This window comes from Triticum dicoccoides, chromosome 7A, assembly GCF_002162155.2.
Source record: "Triticum dicoccoides isolate Atlit2015 ecotype Zavitan chromosome 7A, WEW_v2.0, whole genome shotgun sequence".
In the NCBI taxonomy this organism is placed as follows: Eukaryota; Viridiplantae; Streptophyta; class Magnoliopsida; order Poales; family Poaceae; genus Triticum; species Triticum dicoccoides.
The window spans coordinates 439,825,885-439,844,281 of record NC_041392.1 but is presented as its reverse complement, the minus strand read 5'-3'; the positions used below and the strand labels follow the sequence as shown (position 1 = coordinate 439,844,281).

Sequence of the window (18,397 nt, the reverse complement as noted above, 5' to 3'; positions counted from 1 at the left end):
ATTCTTTGATTGTGGGTTATCAAGATCAACAGCAGGTTCAACTTCTACATCATAGTCATTACTAGGTTGAGCATCATCATGAACATCATCATTAATATTTTCATTAGGTTCATGTTCATTACCAGATTATGTTTCAACATCAGACATAGAAATATCATTTGGATTATCAGGTGGTTCAGCAATAGGTTCACTAGAAGTTTGCACAGTTCTATCATTTTTCTTCTTCTTCTTTTTAGAAGAACTAGGAACATCAATATTATTTCTTTGAGAATCTTGCTCGATTCTCTTAGGGTGGCCTTCAAGATACAAAGGTTCCTGAGTCATTCTACCAGTTCTAGTAGCCACTCTGACAGCATGATCATTTTTCTTACTATTCATTTCATCAAGCACTTCTTTTTGAGCCTTAAGTACTTGTTCTACTTGAGTGGTAACCATAGAAGCATGTTTGCTAACAAGTTTAAGTTCACCTTTAATATTAGCCATATAATCACCCAAGCGTCTAATCATGTAAGCATTTTCTTTTAATTGTCTACCAAAATAAGCATTGAAGTCGTCTTGCTTAAACATAAAGTTATCAAACTCATCCAAGCACTGACTAGCAATTTTAGTAGGAGGGACTTCAGCTTTATCATATCTATAGAGAGAATTTACCTTTACTACCTGTGTCGGAATATCGGGATCAGGAGGTTCTTCAATAAATAAAGAATTAAGATCATATGTTTCTTCAATAGGCGCTAAATTAAGACCGTGTATTTCTTCAATAGGAGGTAAATTCTTAACATCTTCAGCTTTAATACCTTTTTCTTTCATAGATTACTTTGCCTCTTGCATATCTTCGGGACTGAGGAATAGAACACCTCTCTTCTTCGGAGTTGGTTTAGGAATAGACTCAGTAATTGGAGCAGGAGCTAGCTCGGGAGCTGGCTCAGGAGGTGCCCAATTATTTTCATTTGTCAACATATTATTCAATAGAATTTCAGCTTCATCCGGTGTTCTTTCCCTGAAAAGAGAACCAACACAACTATCCAGGTAATCTCTGAAAGCATCGGTTAGTCCATTATAAAAGATATCAAGTATTTCAGGTTTCTTAAGAGGATGATCAGGCAAAGCATTAAGTAACTTGAGAAGCCTCCCCCAAGCTTGTGGGAGACTCTCTTCTTTAATTTGCACGAAGTTGTATATTTCCCTCAAAGCAGCCTGTTTCTTATGAGCAGGGAAATATTTAGCAGAGAAGTAATAAATCATATCCCAGGGACTACACACACAACCAGGATCAAGAGAATTAAACCATATCCTAGCATCACCCTTTAATGAGAACGGAAATATTTTGAGCATATAGAAGTAACGCGATCTCTCATCATTAGTGAACAGGGCAGCTATATCATTTAACTTAGTAAGATGTGCCACAACAGTTTCAGATTCATAGCCATAAAACGGATCAGATTCAACCAAAGTAATTATATCAGGATCAACAGAGAATTCATAATCCTTATTAGGAACACAAATAGGTGAAGTAGCAAAAGCAGGGTCGGGTTTCATTTTATCTCTAAGTGATTCTTTGTTCCATTTAACTAATAACCTCTTAAGCTCATATCTATCTTTGCAAGCTAAAATAGCGGCAGAAGATTCCATATCAAAAAGATAGCCCTCGGGAATAACAGGCATATTTTCATCATCACTATCATCATCGTATTCAGATTCAATAATTTCTTTTTCTCTAGCCCTAGCAATTTGTTCATCAAGAAATTCACCAAGGGGCACGGTAGTATCAGACATAGAAGCAGTTTCATCATAAGTATCATGCATAGCAGAAGTGGCATCATCAATAACATGCGACATATCAGAACGAATAGCAGAAGCAGGTGTAGGTGTCGCTAACTTACTCATAACAGAAGGTGAATCAAGTGCAGAGCTAGATGGCAGTTCCTTACCACCCCTCGTAGTTGAGGGATAGATCTTGGTTTTTGGATCTCTCAAGTTCTTCATAGTGTCCAACAGATATAAATCCCAAGTGACTCAAAGAATAGAGCTATGCTCCCCGGCAACGGCGTCATAAATTAGTCTTGATAACCCACAAGTATGGGGGATCGCAACAGCTTTCGAGGGTAGAGTATTCAACCCAAATTTATTGATTCGACACAAGGGGAGCCAAAGAATATTCTCAAGTATTAGCAGCTGAGTTGTCAATTCAACCACACCTGGAAACTTAGTATCTGCAGCAAAGTGTTTAGTAGCAAAGTAATATGATAGTGGTGGTAGCGGCAACAAAAGTAAAGACAATAAAAGTAATGTTTTTGGTATTTTGTAGTGATTGTAACAGTAGCAGCGGGAAAGTAAATAAGCGTAAACTAGTATATGGAAAACTCGTAGGCACCGGATCAGTGATGGATAATTATGCCGGATGCAGTTCATCATGTAACAGTCATAACATAGGGTGACACAGAACTAGCTTCAATTCACCAATGTAATGTAGGCATGTATTCCATATATAGTCATGCGTGCTTATGGAAAAGAACTTGCATGACATCTTTTGTCCTACCCTCCCGTGGCAGCGGGGTCCTATCGGAAACTAAGGGATATTAAGGCCTCCTTTTAATAGAGAACCGGAACAGAGCATTAGCACATAGTGAATACATGAACTCCTCAAACTATGGTCATCACCGGGAGTGGTCCCGATTATTGTCACTTCGAGGTTGCCGGATCATAACACATAGTAGGTGAGTATAGACTTGCAAGATAGGATCAAGAACTCGCATATATTCATGGAAACATAATATGTTCAGATCTGAAATCATGGCACTCGGGCCCTAGTGACAAGCATTAAGCATATCAAAGTCATAGCAACATCAATCTCAGAACATAATGGATACTAGGGATCAAACCCTAACAAAACTAACTCGATTACATGATAAATCTCATCCAACCCATCACCGTCCAGCAAGCCTACGATGGAATTACTCACGCACGGCGGTGAGCATCATGAAATTGGTGATGGAGGATGGTTGATGATGACGACGGCGACGAATCCCCCTCTCCGGAGCCCCGAACGGACTCCAGATCAGCCCTCCTGAGAGGTTTTAGGGCTTGGCGGCCGCTCCGTATCGTAAAACGTGATGATTTCTTCTCTCTGATTTTTTTCTCTCCGAAAGCAAATATATAGAGTTGGAGTTGGTGTCGGAGGGCAACCAGGGGGCCCACGAGGTAGGGGCACGCCCCCACCCTCGTGAGAAGGGTGTGGGCCCCCTGGTCTTCATCTTTGGCGAGGATTTTTTATTATTTTTTTCTAAGATGTTCTGTGGAGTTTCAGGTCATTCCGAGAATATTTGTTTTCTGCACATAAAACAACATCATGGCAATTGTGCTGAAAACAGCGTCAGTCCGGGTTAGTTCCATTCAAATCATAGATTTTTTTTCAAAACTATAATGTATTTTATAGCAAATTCGGAAACTATAGCAAAGAGTGGAGAAAAATCAAAACTAGCACCCCATCGGCCACGCGTGGGCCGAAAAGGGTGTTTTCGGCATCCCTTTGGCCGAAATGGACTTTTCGGCCTTGCCTTGGCCGAAAAGGTGTGTACCCGGACCAAAAAGACCTTTTTGGACAGGAGTAGGCCGAAAAGTCCTTTTTGGTCAGGGGTAGGCTGGAAAGTCCCTTGGGCCCACCTATTCACGTTAATGGTTGACCGAAGTTGCATGGCTCCACTCTTCGCCTTACGTTAGGCCGAAGCGATTTTTTTTAATTTTGATATATAAATACTGTGCAACCATTGTCCATCTTAGACACTGAAAAAAAATCGCGCAACCCTTTCCCCTCAATATTTCCCCGTCAACTCTTTCCCGCCATCCGTTTTCGGCCAACCCCTTCTCGCCATATGTTCCTGCCACCCGTTTCCCGCCAACCCTTTCCCACCATACCACAGTATACCATTAAATAAATTCTTCATATTTAAAAAAATGGGATAAAAGCGCAAGCGATGGAGTCAAAAACCTGACATCACGCTCGGTATATGTGTTACCAGCCAAATAGGATAGCATCTGGCTAATGTATTTATATAAAAAAATTAAATTTTTTATATACATTTAAAAAAAGGGAAAAGATTTTGAGAAACATGATTTTTTTTAATATGAAGAATTTATTTAATGGTATTCTGTGGTATGGCGGGAAAGGGTTGGCGGGAACATATGACGGGAAGGAGTTGGCGGGAAACGGGTGGCGGGAAAATATTGAGGGAAAAGGGTTGCGCGAAAATATTTTTTTTCAATGTCTAAGATGGGCAATGGTTGCATAGTATTTATATACCAATTTTTTTTAAAAAATCGCTTCGGCCTAACGTAAGCTGAAGAGTGAAGCCATGCTACTTCGGTCAACCATTAACATAAAAAGGTGGGCCCAAAGGACTTTTCGGCCTACTCCTGACCAAAAAGGTCTTTTCGGCCCAAGTACGCACCTTTTCGGCCAAGGCAAGGCCGAAAAGTCCATTTCGGCCAAAGGAGGCCGAAAACACCCTTTTCGGCCACGCGTGGCCGACGGGGTGCTAATTTTGATTTTTCTCTATTCTTTGCTATAGTTTTCGAATTTGCTATAAAATGCGTCATAGATTTGAAAAAAAAATCTAAATCATACAAGTTAAGAGTCCAAAACACGGGCAAAAGTGTTTGAAAAAGTAAATACGACGGAGACGTATCAAATAACTTCAAACAAAACAGAAGCAGAGCTTCATTTACAAGAACATATGGTAGTTTTGATCCATACAAGGTTTTCTCAAATGCTTATTAAGGCACAACACAAACACCTAGTTTACTATAGGAAGAACACGTAAACAGGGGGGAAATTGGACATAGAATCATCAAGTAGGTGAACTGAAAAGCACACAAAACATGTACTGAAAAAACACAACATGATAGCGCTGCATCGTCGAACGGCCTCCTGTGGCAGGGGTGAACGGCTTGCGGAGGCAGAGCTGAACGTCCTGATCGCTGCACAAAGATCAATGCTACTAATTTTGTACTTGAACAGCTTAAACAAAGACAACAATGATCACTTGAACTGATGGGACAATATCATGGGAACTTATATCAATTGATCATTTGAATTAATAGCAATAGAAATTAGAAATGTGTACACGTATATAACTTCGCATTATCAAAATCTAAAGTTAGAAGACAAATACATATGATGAGGTTTCTCGATGGAAAAATATGCATATGATGCGCATGTAGCAGTAGACATCTGGTTTCGGTGTGCATTAAAAAATCTTCACAATAAAACTACACTAAGAAGACAAATTAGGCAGCATTTACTGAATCTGCAATAGCAATTAACAAATGGAACTGCTATAACATATACATTTTGATACTGGTACTAAAGCAACTTAGCAAACTGGAAGCCTAATTTTGGTGCTTACATTGCTAATGGTACAGAAATAAATAAAGAGTATAACAAGGGGACTTGCACATGCTAGGGGAGCATTAATGGAGCAGTGGAGGATCGGCGGCAGGTTTACTTACAAGAAAAGTAAATATACACTCTTTGTGTCTATTCAATTCCTCTTCCTCAAATGGAGCGCCATATTGTTCCCCGATCTTTGGACCTAGCCCACTTGTCTAATGGAAATTGCAGAGAATGGAATCATCCTGCAATAAGAGGTAAACAAGAATCAAGATACTTATGTATGACTGAAGCAAAAAAATAGTTGCTAATGACATAAGAAAAAAGATTAGATGATTGCATCAGTACTAACAGTTACTTACAAGAAACTTGATGTTTCAATAATTGAAAGGTAATACTTCACAAGGAACAAAAAGGGTTTACTCGCATGGTGATTGTCCATGTTCTGATCTTGTATCCATTTTGGATGCTCAGTGGTAATTGAACTTACGGTCTCTCGAGATCTGAACTGATTGTGTTACAAACACACGCACAAAAATCCAACGAAGTTGATATTAGTACATGTTAAAAAGATAATCAAGTTCATGTATATTAATTGTGAGAAGTTCAGAAAGAAACTTCTTAAAAATTTGTACCGAAAAGATGTACATGTTAAAACTTATTAAGATGTATACCAGAGAACCTGCACTGCTAGTTTTGCTGAGAGAGGGCTGAGGGCAGTACATCCCCATGGCAGATAGGTAATTTCAAGTTCTATATGAACCAACACTGCTGGATTTGTCGAGAAAGTACTAAGGGAAACACATCGCCTCCAAAGCTTCTGCGCACAGGACAAAACACGTCGCGTTTGGCCGCTTGGGGTGCGTCCATCGATGCATCACGTACTCAGAAACTTTCTTGTCTGCGGCATCACATAAGAAATCAAGCAGTGCAATGAGGAAACTGCAAGCCCAGCGCAAATATGCAGCAGCTGCAGCAGCATCAGCACAATACGGCCATGCGGAGGGATGGCAAGAGGAACCACCGCAGAGCAGCCAAGAGGTCTGCTGCCCATCGGACGGAGAAGGCGGCAGACCAGACGGTCCATCGGACAGCGGCCGAGGCGCCTCCCCGCTAGATGGAGTGAAACACCAAACACTCACCTCTTATCTCTGAATGATAACCAGAATAGCTAATACTAAACAATTACTGAGAATGACATAGGGACAAGACGTACTGAAGAAGAAAATGAGACTGAAGACTGAGAAACTAATGAAGATCCAAACTAGTATATTTTTATCTTTCATAAGAAGATAGAATTATGAATTGATGAAAATTATATCATAAACTGATACACATAGTATAGATATAATTTTCTCTGGACAAGTAAAAAGAAATCTCCAGCCAACCATTGTATTGTCGAGACTAATTAAGCTCTGTTTTTTTGGCCATCCAGCAACAACATTCTTACACACATGGTGCACACAAACTGTTATTGTGCAACAAGAAACTACAATTAATTAGCCTTCGATGCTCTAGTTCAGCTACACTGCCACAATGCATTGTTTTTTATGTATACCACCATCAACCGTGGCACTGGCACTTAGCATCTAAAAACATTCCATGGAATGTTCAACAAACAACTAGTAAAACTGCGGGTAGAAGCAGGCATGTATGCATCGGCACTGTGGCATGGGCCTATGGATTACCGCTTTCCTAGATTTTCAACGTATGATTTTTCTCTTCATGAACTTACCCATGTTTTCTAAGCAAGATGTGCACTCCCCAAAATAGAGTGTACTTACTAAGAATCAGTAATTGAACTTCAAGCATTTTGTGTGTGTAAAATATACTTTTTTTAACCCAAGTGAACCCTAGTTTGTAGGCGAACCTTTCCATGTAGATGTACAGACTTGAAAAGGCTATGATGACAGAACTGCTGTATAAAGCTCCACAAAGAACAAGAATATTTTTTTGCCAAATGAATCATACAAAATATTAACCAAAAATCATTTGTATACACATTATCCAGATATCTCATAAGCCATTTTGTGTACAACATCATTATCAAGCACAAGTGCTATAGGAAGAAGGTTGAAACACAAAATAAATTGGACTTACCAATGGGAAGTCGGTGAAGCTTCTTGGAGATTCAACCCGAACGCATGCACCAGCGCCCCTCGTTGAAGCTTCTTGGAGATTCAAACATATCGCCCACAAATCCGTCTGGGGTTCATTCACGTAAAATTTAGAAAATCCATTTGGGATTTTAGAAGAAAAAATCTCATGGGAGCAACATAATTTAATGGGCGGAATTGATCTCTCACCGGAGCTCGCATGCATGCACGGCTGGGGTTCCATTTGTCCTTCCTTCCCGCTAATCCTGCATGCAACGCTGACTTAATTCCTTAAGATACCATTTACAATAATTAGCCAGCCAATCAGCAGTCGTGCATTGACCACTCAATTTCTGGAGTTGATTTATTTGATCCCTTATTTCTTGCTTCTCAAGGCTTGTTGATAGGCAACTTGTGAAGGTATATAAATTAGTAGAATTTGGTAAAAATAATAAAGATGGACTATTGGAAAGCAAACCATGTTATGAACCAAAAGTGTGTGCTTTCCCAGCTGGTTGCGCCCTTATATTTGAGTGGGATGGTCCAGCGTTCGAATCCCATACGAGCTCTATTAACTTTTTGCTGATTGTTGCCTTTCACTGAAAAAAGGATGTGTAGCTGGCCAGCTTGGCTAGGGAAGTGCGCCAGCCCAGGCCAGACCGCGCAGGAAGATGCGTAGCTGGCCCAGCTCAGCCCAGGGAAGCGCGCTGGCCCAGGCCAGACCGCGCAGGAAGATGCCCGACAGTTCAGCAAGAGTTGGGCTAGGACTGCGGGTTCTATCTTTTCCTAATAATACCACCTCGTTTATATTGCGATTTTGTCTCTACAAATCGTAAAAGCGTATTATGACATGAGAAAAAAGCGTATTGTGATGGTGAACCCACGGAGTCAATCCGTGCTTTATTATTAAGGAAAGATATCTATATCTATATCTATACTACTACTCCCTCCATCCCAAAATTCTTGTCTTAGATTTGTCTAGATACGGATATATCAGATCTAACCCACTTAATTGTATCTAAGATCCCGTATTACTTTGATGGTCTGCCATTGAAACGAATGGATGAGATTAAATGTTCTGCCAGTCTGCCACCATCGTACGGTCTCCACGCATGCCCACTAATCCGCTCACGACGTCATCCCCCGAACAAACATCATCGTATCAGTTGTAACAAAAAAAATCACGTCTCCAACTCCAACCATAGCGCCAACCTCTCCCCCAGCCGCCACACAACTCCTCCCTATTCCCATCGCCGCCGCCTGCCACTCCTCCTCTCCTCTGCTACCCAAGGCGTGAGGAACCAACCTCCCGAAGCAACCGGAGTGGCAAGCGGTGGAGGAATGGAGAGATGGTGTCGGGGATATACCCCGCGGTGTAAACCGGCCGGAAGTTAACCCGGCCGGACTTGGCGGTTTATCTGAAGACCCCGCTGACACTTGGCGAGTTACTGGCGACCCGCCCTGACCTGGCAGTTTACAAGCAACCCACCTGGTCATGATGACTCACTGGTGATCCGGCATGCGGGACTGATGGATGACAAGGCCCAAGGCCCAGAAGGCCGGTTCACGTTTAACGGTGGGCCGGTTTAAAAGGAAATGCATGAGGAATATTTGTCCTACAAGGAGTTAAGACCTGGACTTGTATCCGGTTTGTATTAGAGATAGACTAGTCCTAATCCTAATAGGACTCCACATGTAAACCGCCCCTTCAACATATATAAGGAGGGGCGGGGCTCCCCAAAAGGGGACAAGATTAACAAGTTCCACAAGTTGGACAAGTTAGGTTTAGACAATAGCTCTCGAGATAGAGCACTCTTGTAACCGTGATCATCATCATTAATATCAATGAAGCAGGATGTAGGCTTTTACCTCCACCATGAGGGGCCGAACCTGGGTAAAACATCGCGTCTCTCGTCCCGTTCAACCCCTCTCAAGCTACCACATAGATGCGTTGGCCTCGCGACTAAGTCCTGACACTAAGGACATCTGCCGTGACAATTCCACGACAGTTGGCGCCCACCGTGGGGCCTGCGCACGGTGGTGTTGAGTTCTTGAAGGGACCTCTCTAGGATTGAGAAGCTCGCAGTTTACGGATGAAGAAGAACTGCAAGGATCAACAATATTAAGCAGAGCTGCGGGCGGGTAAATTTGATGGACAACTACGAATCTGGCAGGGTAAGTTTTCGAGTCCAGAGGAACAGTGGAAATTTAGGGTTACGATGCAACAGATAAACATGATCCAGCGATTCACCGAATCCGAAGACAAATTGATATTTGCTACATCAGCCACCGTGCGGGCAAAAGACAACATCTACTTTATCAAATCGCCGGGGTCCTCGTCAGTTTCCTTGTTAAACAAAGTAACAAGGGATGATGTGGCAATGCTGGAAGAAATTGGAATTGATCACTTGTTTTGATGCACGGAACACAAAGAAGTGTCAGCGGGAGATTTCAGCATGGGAGTGATTAAACAAAGCCGGCCTAAGCAAATTGTCGGCCGGTCTCAGCCAACAAGACAGACACGGCTTCGACCCGGAAAACAGAGATAACCTGGAAACTGATGGGGTCATAGATTGAGACTTATCAGATTGCCAAGCTAGCTCGCCGCCGATGCAGAGACCCGCTGGCTGTGTGTATTGACCCGCCTCGTTGAGCGCGCCTGCCAGCCCCGATGCCCCGTTGCCTCATTGCCAGAACCGCCGCTCGGGCCACCTCGGCCTCAAGCCGCCTGCGCCAAGCCAGTGGCGGGTCGCTCCCAGCCTTGTTCAGGCGCCGTGTGACCCGCCAATTTCATCGCTGCGACAACTGTGGCCTTGACAAGTCGCCTCTGTATCTACACAAGCGGCCACGGCTCAACGATCGAGCCGCTTTTATCAACCCGTCGTGGCCATGGATTGCCGCATCATCGACCTTGCATCACCGGTTCACGCTACTACCGCGGCCTCGCCTCGAGCTCCCGCTGTCTTCGCCTGCCTTCACCGCGGCCGGTTCGATACCCCTGTGCTGCCACGCGCTTCCACAGCCGTGGCCCGCCGTGGCTGGCCCTGAACCGCCCGCGTCTGTTGAGATTCGCCGTCGCCGTGCTTCGCTCCGGTCTTAAACCGCCCGCGTCTGTTGTGAGTCGCCATGGCCGCCCGTCGCCGGGTTGCCAATGCACCGAATCACCGTTGTGTACGCCTCAAATTATCAAATTTCCGAGCTGGTCCGCCCCTCCGCCTTTCTACCCTCATCGGTGAGCTGTTGCCGTGATCACCTCTGCCGCAAACCGTCCTCCATCCAAGTTGCTGCAGCGCGGCCTCGCCGCACTTCTCCTGCAAGTCTCCGACGCCCGCTGTTTGCTTCTGCTTTGAACCGCCGTGGGCGGTCGCGGGTTCCTCGACTCGCCTGCTACTTGCAAGTCACCGGCCGCCTCTGCCTCCAAAGCCAGGCCTTATTCTGAGCCGTCGCGAGTCTGATGTGAGCTGCCGCGGTCTCGAGAGAGTGGCTAAATTGCTATTGAATCTACTGGAGATTATTCACGAACACTGAATACGGATCATCCGTCGTGTGGACAAATCAGGTGATATCCATTTAAGGCCTATTTTATTAGCACATATTATTTTTGTCAAGAAACAATTACTTTGGCATGTGATATTTTTTGACGCAGGACAATTGTTCATTACAAATGAGACGTTATATTACGGGCACGGAGCACGCACTAGCAATGCTATGCACCCGCGTTTCGTCCGTGTCAACCACCCGGTGAATGAACGTGCGCAAGTTGCTGTCCCGGTGGTCCGGTTTACATCAGCTTGTCGGGACCGCGCCCGCGGTTAACTTGCCCGTCCGTGACGGTTTACGACATTGGTGCTGATTTTCTCCGTCTGCACCGGTTTACAATGCCGCGGCCGACTCATCTGTCTGTGCCGCCTCTGATGCTGCGGACGTATTTTCCGTCCGTCTCTCATGGCCTGGTCTACATCAACACGCCAGGCCGCACATGTTTGCCTGAGTTGTTTATTGAGTATGAGCAAGTCACAGCTTGGGTAGCCCGGTTTTCTTCCAACAAATTGGAGGCAAATTATCATTCAGCCACCGTCTGCACTGGATGGATCAATGGACATGCGCACAAATCACTGCCACTATAGTTTGGTTAACTTCGAACAAGTCAGTTGGAAGGAACCATTGGCCGAGTTGCTGACATGGCTCGTATGGGATCATTTATAACCCGCCGCAGTCACCTCAACTTTCTGTGGATTCACATCGTGCTATCAACGCCAATGATATACAAGTTATGCCGGTTTATATCACGGTCAAATATGGAGAATCTCAAGCCAACTCCTCGAGTCACCTTGAGACTTGGGGGCTACAATGATATGACTTAGCAAACGTTGCCGGTTTTCAGTGAAGTCAAGAACCCCAATACGTTGGAGGGAAAGATAACCTGGTCCCAGATTCACATCGTGCTGTCAGAAGATTTCCGGATTAGAAAGTATATGACAGTTGCAAAATTCCGGCTCAATGAAGAAGTTTCGGGTCATCAGAAAAGGATTCCGGTTTACAATCCGGTACAAGGGAAATTTGTTCTCCGACAAAGCTCTGAAGCTCTCAAATCCGGTTTAAGAATTTCCGGTTCAAAAAGGAATTAACTTCTCGCAAGTTCGAGTTTAAAGGCCGTCAGAAAATTTCCGGCTAAAAATGAAGATTCCGGTTTAAAATCCGGTTCAAGGGAAAGATGTCTCCCACAAAGCTTTGAAGCTCTCAATATCCGGTTCAAGATCCCGGTTCAAGAAGAATTTATCTCTTGCAAAAAGTTAAAAATTGCCAAAGAGGACCTGCTGCCATGATGCGCGGTTTAAACATGGGTATCCCGCCTTACTGGCCTGACATATTATTGATCACATGGGGGCTTCTGCTTCATAAAGCGGGGTCTCGGTTCTTTTACATCATGTGTGGTTACACGGAGTTGTTCTAAAGCGGCCTCCGGTTTACCCCTTGAGTTAGCTTTTCAAAAGAATCATGTTACATCACTTGGGGGCTTGGTCGTGTCCGAACAAATGCAATACGTCTTGATAGGCGAGAGCCACCAGATCACTTGGGGACTTGGTCACGTCTGAACCAGTCATGCCTCTTGATCGGCCTAAGGCCACAGAATCACTTGGGGGCTTGGTCGAACCCGAACCATTGCCATGCCACTTGATCGGCATAAATGCCACGGTTTCATTTGGGGACCTGGCTGACTTGAACCATAGTTACACCTATCGGGAGCTTGGTCGTGTCCGACCATGGTAACACCATCTGATCAGCTCAAATAAGCCTCTTTTTTGCAAATGGTTTTATCATTGCCTTTGCTTCAATATTTTCCTTGATAACTGTTTCTTTTATTTTTGTTGCGTTTTTAAACCGACAAAGTTTTAAACCGGCCCAAACTGTCAATTACAAATTGACGGAACACGGTCAAATCTTAATCTGGAGACTATCTGCCCGGTTTGATTTTCTGTTACCATCCTATTATGGAGTAAACCGGTGTTTATCACAGCTCGGCACGGTTTTATCATAAACCGGCACAATATGGAAGGAGTTATCAGTACTCAAGATTGGGGTTATCACCTTTACTACAAAAAGTTGATAAAACCAACAATGTGATTCAATGTCACAGGTATGATATATTTCATATTTGATTATTCTTAAATGCAGCCTTGGTTATAAACCCGGGTTCTATGTTGGGCGTTATGACCCGTCCGGCGGTAAACCGCCAGGATACTTTACACTTGTTGTATGCAGAAACAGGTTGAATAAAGCATAATTACAAATCACCGGTGTTTATTGAACCGGCCTGGCTTTGGACTATAAGTTGCCAGTATATATTTGGATTGCGCCATTGGAATTATGGCCTATAAATCATTGGGTATATTATTCAAATAGCCAACATGGCTGGATTTTTATTATGGTTATCAATAACTAGTATTATGAGTAAGGTTTTCAAAGTCGCTTTAGCGTAATGGCTATCATATTATCAATAGATATGATTTATTCTACAATGGAAGGAATAGTCCTGAGTCGCTGCAGGCTTACAACCCGGCACTTGGGGGCTACGTTATTCAAATCGAGATTACATGCAAGTCTCATGTCGCTGCAAGCATGCACCATGAAACTTGGGAGCTACCAATTGCTCCTGTCAACAATTCAAGGTACACACGTTTTCATCTATTATTGAAGGATCCATTGCTCAGTTGGTAAAGCACAAAGCTCTCAACCTTGTGAATATGGGTTCAAGCCCCATGATGGGAGTTACATAATATAATGTTATTCCCAATGAAGTATATATAAAGTCCCAGCTCAATATTATCTTACTGAGCCGGCCCTTGGAGGCTACACGTTGCTGTTAAAGTCTACATGATCATATTTTCAAAGTCCCTGCTCATTATTTACATAATGACCCGGCCCTTGGGGGCTACACTGGTTGAAGTTTTTTATGAGCATCAGGAAATTACAAGTCCCAGGTTGCTGCAAGCATGACAACCCGGCACTTGGGGGCTACATATATGGAGTATTCAGTTTATATGATTGAGATGAACTAATCGGATTTCTTCAAGGTTGAAACACTTATTGGAGCAAGTCTTAAGTTATCACTATGTTCTCCTCTTAATACTCGGGGGCTACAGGTATTATGCATATAAAGGAGGAACATGTTCATTTTATCAGTTTTGAGCAAATCAGGAAGATCAATTACATGACCCGGTGTCGACAACAATTATGACCCGGTGCCATCAATATTTATAAACCGGCCATTTTGGTAATATTAAACTGGCAAGTTTTACATCTTCAAACCGGCTGAATATCAGATAAGTATTTTCAGACCCATATTTCTTAAACCGGTGCTTTGGGAGCTGAGTCAAAGGAGTTATTCTTCACAATATTTCTCGGTGACAAACCAATGTCGGCAAATTGAGTATGAAGTTGGTTTATTGATCTGGATTTCCCAGAAGGAGGAAATAACAAGGACTTAAGGATGATCAGGTACCAGTTTATTAAAATTCTTAACCCGGAGCATAACCTGTCAAATTTGTTCTTGTGTTTATTTTGCAGCATAAGTTTACCATGAATAAATCCAAGCTAAACTTGGGGGCTAATGTCGGGGATATACCCCGCGGTGTAAAGCGGCCAAAAGTTAACCCGGCCGGACTTGGCGGTTTATCTGAAGACCCCGCTGACACTTGGCGAGTTACTGGCGACCCGCCCTGACCTGGCGGTTTACAAGCAACCCACCTGGTCATTATGACTCACTAGTGATCCGGCGTGCGAGACAGACGGATGACAAGGCCCAAGGCCCAGACGGCCGGTTCACGTTTAACGGTGGGCCGGTTTAAGAGGAAAGGCATGAGGAATATTTGTCCTACAAGGAGTTAAGACCTGGACTTGTATCTGGTTTGTATTAGAGATAGACTAGTCCTAATCCTAATAGGACTCCACATGTAAACCGCCCCTTCAACATATATAAGGAGGGGCAGGGCTCCCCAAAAGGGGACAAGATTGACAAGTTCCACAAGTTGGACAAGTTAGGTTTAGACAATAGCTCTCGAGATAGAGCACTCTTGTAACCGTGATCATCATCATCAATATCAATGAAGCAGGATGTAGGCTTTTACCTCCACCGTGAGGGGCCGAACCTGGGTAAAACATCGCGTCTCTCGTCCCGTTCAACCCCTCTCAAGCTACCACATAGATGCGTTGGCCTCGCGACTAAGTCCTGACACTAAGGACATCTGCCGTGACAATTCCACGACAGATGGCGTCTACGGCGGCGGGCGTCCTACATGCGGATCAAGCACGAAGAGGAGCGGCGCGAGGCATCCTGGAAGGAGCCGGATGTTGCCGCGTGCCTCGGCGAGCTCTGCGACCAGATCCTCGCCGCTTGCGCCTCCTTTGCCGCACAACACTCTGGCTGCTCCTCTGTCCACCACGGCGGCAACCTAGGTATGCCTCCACCTGCCCTGCCTACGCGCTTTGCAGGCTTTCAGATAGGGTTTCTGATCATGGCAAACTGAAAGCACCAGCCCAGTAAGAGCTCGACAGCGTGGAGGTCCTCTCCAGTCCAGCCAGCAGTACATGACCAGCCCGAGATCCACAACCGAGCCAAGCACTTCTCCATTCTTTTTCTTCTTCTATTACCTAGCCAAAACAATTTTCTTGAGAACAATCATATCTGGTTAGGATGCACAGATGAACCTAGAACCTACGGCACAAATAATGGAGGAGCGACAACAATAGAGGATGGACCTGTGGTTGCTTTCCAGCTCTTTTCTTCAAAACAATATGAGAAAGAGTGCAAAGGAAATTGGAGCATATATAGGCATAGGGCAACCGAGAATTGCTCAGGAATATCACCATCTTATGCTTATTGCTTTGATGTACAGTGACCTATAAAAGGGTCAAAACAATCAGCAAGATACTTCTCTGGGTGTAGAGCTCATTGACATACACCTAATTTTTTTTACATTATTATTCTCAATAGTATGGTTGAACATTCATTACCTTGTGTTTCATACTTGGTCCTAGCCTCCCAAGCTTAAATCTGAAGTTGTTCTGTATAGGGGAGTGAATTGTATGAGAGTGTGTTTTCAGGCTTAAATCTGAAATTCTTGTTATACTATCTGTGCATGCAGTTCGTATGGTAGAACCAATCGATTTGCAGAATATGGCAATGATCCGGAAGGGTAATTGGTGCGGCCACCGGAAGGCTCGGCAGTGCTGATCGCAGGAGCTACACTACCGGCGGTGCCATCCAAATCCTTGGTGACGCTCAAGGTATATACAATGTACACACGAAGGTGTCCACATGCCATTATCTAATTATTGGATGCATCAGATTAACGTGCTCAATGAATAACATGTGTATACTTGAGACAAATGAATGTATTACTGGTTAGTCAATTTTTTTATTTATCCTTTTTATGTGTCCTCCAGGGTGACCATAGTAGCATCTTGAGCCCAAGTACAGTGCTGCCATCTAACGCTTCCTGCAATTTTTTAGCTCCAGGAATTTAGACTGTCCTGCAAGAAGAATTAGTTGAGAAGGTTGGTCTATGCTACTTCTCTAGGGCTGAGTATATACTCTTTGTTCTTAATTGTAGTGATAGTTACTACTCCCTCCGTTCGGAATTACTTGTCTTGGATATGGATGTATCTTTTAGTTCTAGATACATCCATATCCGAGACAAGTAATTCCGAACGGAGGGAGTATTATTGAATTGCTAAGGTGACAAACTGAAAGTTATTGAATTACTAAGGTGACAAATGAATTGCTAATGTCGAAGAACCCGAGTCATCGGCCCCACAAGTAGAACTAGGTAATACCAATAATGTCAAGATTTACTGTCGTGTTGAATGTTACTTCTGTACCAAATAAGGCCTCTGAAATATGTTGAAGTATCTTCCAGTTTGCACAAGTTAGCCTACATAGGATGCCACTCAAAACTGTATTGAAAAACATGTGTTCTTATGTTTTAGATCATGACGATGCAGTAAATTAAACTTTAATGAATTCAAATGTAGGTTCTGAAGAATGAATTGAGAATCGTGCTACCTTCCGGATCCACACATATTTTGCCTGAACACTTATTCAGATGTTTGTTTCTTCACAATACTTTAGCTCCGTAGATTGCAATGCTTCAGCTATGCTGCAAGCTTGCAATTGTTCAACACGAGAATAAAATGGGCTTAAGCAAATAAAAGGTACGAGGAATGTATGTTCCACCAAATCCAACATTTGCAAGCAACAACAAATAACACAATACTCCAGAGTAAATCATAATGCAGCTGGTGTAGGGGTTATCAACTACTCCAGTGTTGTCATGTTTCTTGCTACTTACTAGGCCTGGGCGTTTTTTCAGTTTCTACTGTTCGGTTATTTTGTATATTCGGTTAGCAAATCTGGAAACCAAAATAAGCTTGCAAATCTACTAACCGAAACTTCGGTTAACCGAAAAATCGGTTCGGTTTACTACCGAAATTTATACACAGAACATAATGTGCAGATTTCAGTTTCAGATTTTGTCACTTTAAACAGGATTTTAGAAAGAAATCAATGGGAACAGAAACAAAAAATAGAAATAAATGCAGCACATCTGGTGGAGCGCTCACCCGTTAAGTTCTGTTGTGGTGGAGTGGTACGCGGCTGGATCTTGGAGAGAAGAAAGAGGAGCGCATATTGCGGTGGCGAGCTAGCGACGACAAGCGCATGTCGCGGCGGCCGGCATGGAAGATGCCAAGGGGGATTTTGGGGAGCCTGGCTCATCTTTTATTTTCAATGCCACTAAATCTGCTACGTAGGGACACAAGAAGGTGAAAGGGGAAAAGGGTAGAAAGGAAGGAGGTGTTGATCGTTCGGTGGAAGACCGTGAGAAAACGATAGGCAAAAAGAGAAGACCTATTTCCGATGCGTGTCCGACGGGTAGTAATCTAGTGTTTTCTTTTGAGAAAAATAGCATGGATAGTCTTGAGCGCTTACTGTATGATGATGTAAATGTCTCAAGCAAGAGAGTTTGTACGGATAGAGTAGAGACGGTAAAAGATGTGAATGATGTTGTTAGCCACATAGCGAAGGAGACGGATGAGAAGAAGAGTACGTGCAGGAGAGAAAGGAATCAGTTGGAGACGATGGTGCATCGGCGGCCTCCGGTGAGCAGGTCCGCCGGGCCAAATGAAAAGCATTGGTTGGAACTGCCGTGGGATGCTATCTACCACGGCAGTTCGAGAGCTCTTGGACCTTCAAGAGCGGGTTCGGGCAGACTTAATTTTTCTTTTAGAATCCCACTTGAATAATGTAAAGCCGGTGAGCTACGTCGGGTCCTTAGTTTTGATTCCATGTTTGTGGTGGAGAGTGATGGTTGGGCCGGGGGCCTTGTCTTGTTTTATCATAAAGTGAATAAAG

At 43.7% G+C, this 18,397-nt stretch overlaps 1 long non-coding RNA gene across 1 annotated transcript; it reads right to left on the bottom strand.

The window, feature by feature from the left end:
* Nucleotides 1-4,783: 4,783 nt before the first annotated feature.
* LOC119327953 lies at nucleotides 4,784-17,777 on the bottom strand. The gene is made up of 6 exons (XR_005158768.1): nucleotides 17,608-17,777; nucleotides 7,696-7,751; nucleotides 7,490-7,594; nucleotides 5,752-5,897; nucleotides 5,509-5,634; nucleotides 4,784-4,977 (listed from the first exon to the last, which is right to left on the bottom strand). It is a non-coding gene; the product is annotated as an uncharacterized LOC119327953 (long non-coding RNA).
* Between the last annotated feature and the right edge of the window lie 620 nt (nucleotides 17,778-18,397).